The following is a 4,446-nucleotide window of genomic DNA, read 5'->3' on the forward strand; positions in this document are numbered from 1 at the left end:
TTTTTTCATTTTAAATTTGCTTTAACCCTAACCCTAACCCTAACCCTAACCCTAACCATAACTCTAACCCTAGGGTTAGGGTTAGTGTTAATTGTTTCAGAATCGTTTGTTTATGTAGTCGGCACTTAATGTATATCGGCTGAATGGACGTCAGTGATTGGTTGAAATTACAGAAATACGACAACTTTAACATGGAATAATTTATGGATTTCTTTTTTTTTTAAGAAGACTAAGAGAAAAAGATGTTTTATATGACACATTCTACCAGTGATCCAAGTTTCAAAGTGTTTTGTTAATGAAAAATGTGGCCCCCGTTTTAAAAAAATCCAAAAGAGTATCCTGAGGAAAGGTTTGAAACAAATTTCATTTGTCAGTCAAGGACGCTGTATTTCGAGACGAATTTCCTTATTCAGAGAAAGTCAATTTTTTTCATGATGCAGCAAGGAAGGTGCGAGTACCTAAGGTAGCATGCTAATACCAGCAAAACACAGCTGCATAAACAGAAAGAGGAAAAAGGAAAACAATAACAACAACAATAATAATAATAATTATTAATATTACAATCATTTCTATTCTCTGAAATTTTGGGAACAGAAGCTAGTGGATTACATCGACCCTAGTGCTCAAATGGTACTTACTTCATCAACCTAGAAAGGATGAAAGGCTACTCACAACGTATAGACGGACGAAATGTCGCTGCGCATTTTTTTAATCCGAATGCTAACAATTCTTCAAACTTATTGCCTTCAACAACAACTACAACAGCAGCAATAATAATAATAATAATAATAATAATAATGATAATAATAATAATAATAATAATAATAATAATACTTTCTACTATAGGCACAAATCCTGGAATTTGAGAGGAGGGGAATAATCGTTGACATCGACTCCAATGTTTCAATGGTACTTAATTTATCGACTCCAAAAGGATGAAGGTCAAAGTCGAACGTAAAAGACGGACGAAATGATGCTAAGCATTTAGTCCAGCGTGCAAACGATTCTGCTAGCTCACCGCCATTAACAACTACAACAGCAACAACAATTATAATACTGGCTTCAAATTTTGCTACAAGGGCAGCCGTTTTGGGGGAAGGGATGTGCCGATTACATTGACCGCAGTATTCAACTGGTATCTAATTTATCGATCCCGAAAGGATCAAAGGTAAAGTCGACCACGGCAGAATTTGAACTCAAAACGTAGCCGTAGACGAAATACCGCTAAGCATTTCGCCCGGAAGTGCTAACGATTCTGCCAGCTCGTCGCCATTAGCAACAAGAATAGTAATAATGAAAAGGAATTTTAATAATAACGACTCCTTTTATGTGCCTCGGGTGAATAAGATGTGAGAGGGGGCATTACAACGACATTTCATAATTTATGTAGGGGCTTACATAAAAGATGAGGGGAAAGAAATGGGAGAAAGGGTGAAATGCGGTAAAATTGTATATAGGGTATAGTGGCTATGCGGTAAGAAACTTGTTTCCCAAACATATAATCCCAGGTTCAGTCCCACTGAGTGGCACCTTGGGCAAGTGTCTTCTACTATAACTTCGAGCCAACCAAAACCTTGTGAGGGGACTTGGTAGACGGAAACTGAATCGTCCTATATATATGCATATGTGTATGTGTGTGTTGTGTGTGTGTGTGTGTGTGTGTGTGTGTGTGTGTGTGCATGTGTCCTTCACCACCGCTTGACAACCGATGTTGGTGCGTTTGCGTCTCCGTAACATTAGCCGTTCGTCAAAGGATAACTGAATAACCGATAGAATATGTACTACACTTAAAAAAATTAGTTTTGGCGTCGATGTGTTCAACTAAAATCCTTCAAGTCCATGCCCCAGCATGGACGCAGTCAAATTACTGTAAAAAGTATAAGATAAAAGATAAAAGATAAAAGATGTGGCGACATGAATGATGTAATCTTCCCCAGACTGGAGAACCACCAACTAAGGCCTGTCAAGGAACCCCATTGTTCCAAGATTTCCGTGGCCATCAAACGCACGAGTTTTCGCTAGCCATTGTTCTATCTACAGATGAATGCTTGAATTAAGACCATTCACGCTAACCATTAATGCAATAGTCACCCATCTTTCCATGAATTTCCTCTCTAACCCAACATTCCTTTCCAAGTAGAACTTAAAAAAGGCGACGAAAGCTGGACCAAAGTGGAAGGTCTGTTTCCTTATTTCGTGCAGCACAAATCCACTTTTCCCTTGGCTACTAGACACAGGAACACCTGCTCTTGCTACGAGTGGAAAGAAAATCTTGAAATTGTAACTTCGATTTCGATGTAATTTGGTGTATTTTGAAATCAGTAAACAAAATCTATAGTCGTATTGAATTTTCGTCGACACTATCCCGCCAACCTCTTGACGTCCCCTCCCCTGCAGTGAAAAAATTCTCATATTTTATCATTAGCTACGTTTCATATTTTATCTTTGGTGGTTTCCGCAATTTTGTCAAAGTACAATGGATTTAAGTAACGTTTGATGTATTGGTGAACTATTATGACTAATTTTATATATATGTATACATATATATGTACGCGCGCGAGCGTGAGTATGTGTGCGTGTGCGTGTGCGTGTATATATATATATATATGTATGTATATAATAGTGTGACTAATTATATAAATATATCTATATAAATACATATGTGTGTAAATATCTATCTGTATATTTATATCTTTCAGTCTGCTTATCTATGTGTGTGTATGTGAGTGTGTGTGTGAATGTGTGAATGGGAGTATTTGTACTTCTATAGAGTTATAATACATAGACGGGAACTGACTGGTATTGATGAATGTCTGCTGTTCATAAAGATTAGAGATATGTAAGTACGTACGTATGTATGTATGTATGTATGTATGTATGTATGTATGTATGTGTGTAAGTACGCATGTATGTATGTGTATGTGTATGTATAAATGTGTGTACGTGTATGTATGTATGTATGTATGTATAGATGTAACTCAAACCACACGCACAACACACGCGAAACATATACATACTCATACACATACACCTACACATACATACATATACACACCCATGCAATCGATATAAAAGTAATATGAAAACTTCAAGAATAAGTATGAGAAACGATAAAAACAATACACAAGTCACCACGAAAAAAAAATAAGACCGCAACCTAGCTAATTAAAAAAAAAAATCACCATTACAACCATGAACATATGCAGGAAGTGTGTTAACCAAGGAAGGGGTGATTTCCAAATGTTGTGTTAAATACGATGCTCAAACTAGTAGGAAAATACAGCTATAAATAATGGTTTAAGTTTGGGCAGACTGCCATCAATTTTTGATGAGAATGATAAATGAATCAACCACAAAGGCAAAGCCGACATCAGCAAAATTTGAATTCAGAATGGAATGAGCTGGAAGATTCGCGAAGAAGTATTTTTTTAACATAGTAATCCTTTCTACAGTAGGCACCAGGCCTGAAATTTGGGGAAGAGAGCTAATCGATCACATCTACTCCAGTGCTGAACTGGTATTTTATTTTAGCGATTGCGAAAGGGGGAAAAAGCAATGTGGATTTCAGTGGAATTTGAATCCCAAGTTTAAAGAAGAACGAAATGTCACTGATCATTTTGTACGACATTCTAACGATTCAGCCAGATCACCGACTTAATAAAGCTTTCAAATTTTGGCACGAGGCCAGCAGTTATGTGGAGGTGGGGAATGTCGATTACATCGTCCACAGTGCTTATTGATTCTGAAAGGACAAGAAGCAAAGTTGCCCACCGTAGCATTTGAACTCAGAACGTAAAGAGTCGGAGAAATGCTACTAAGCAATTTATTCGACGCGCTAAGGTCTTCCAGCTCGCAGCCGTACATAGAACGATAAATAAGGGTTTCAGAATTTGGCACAAGGCCAGTAATTTCGGGAAGGGTTTAAGCAGATGATATCGACCCTAGTATTCGATTCGTACTTATCTTAAAGGATAAAAGGTAAAATCAATCTCGATGGAATTTCAACTCAGAACGTAAAGACACACGAAAAGCTGCTCAGCATTTTGCCCGGCGTGTTAACGATTCTGCCATTGCGCTGACTTAGATCGATAAATAATAACATACAATAAATTTTGGGTTACAAAATACTTTTGAATAGAAGAAAATGTTGAAAAATATTTACACTTCTGTCCGTCCGTATTACGCGTCTCATATGAGTACAGGATATACCGGTTTGGGTCCCGAGGCTGGTGGCCATTTTGAAATGTTTTTACGGGGTAAGTAGCTTTCTTACCAACCACATGGTTTCGGGTTCAGTTCTACTGCGTGTAACCTTAGGCAAGTGTCTTCTACTATAACTTCGGGCCGACCAAATCTTTGTGAGTGGATTTGGTTGACGGAAACTGAAAGAAGCCCACCGTATATATATATATATATATATATATATATATATATATATATATATAT

Source organism: Octopus bimaculoides, chromosome 23 (assembly GCF_001194135.2).
Source record: "Octopus bimaculoides isolate UCB-OBI-ISO-001 chromosome 23, ASM119413v2, whole genome shotgun sequence".
NCBI lineage: Eukaryota > Metazoa > Mollusca > Cephalopoda > Octopoda > Octopodidae > Octopus > Octopus bimaculoides.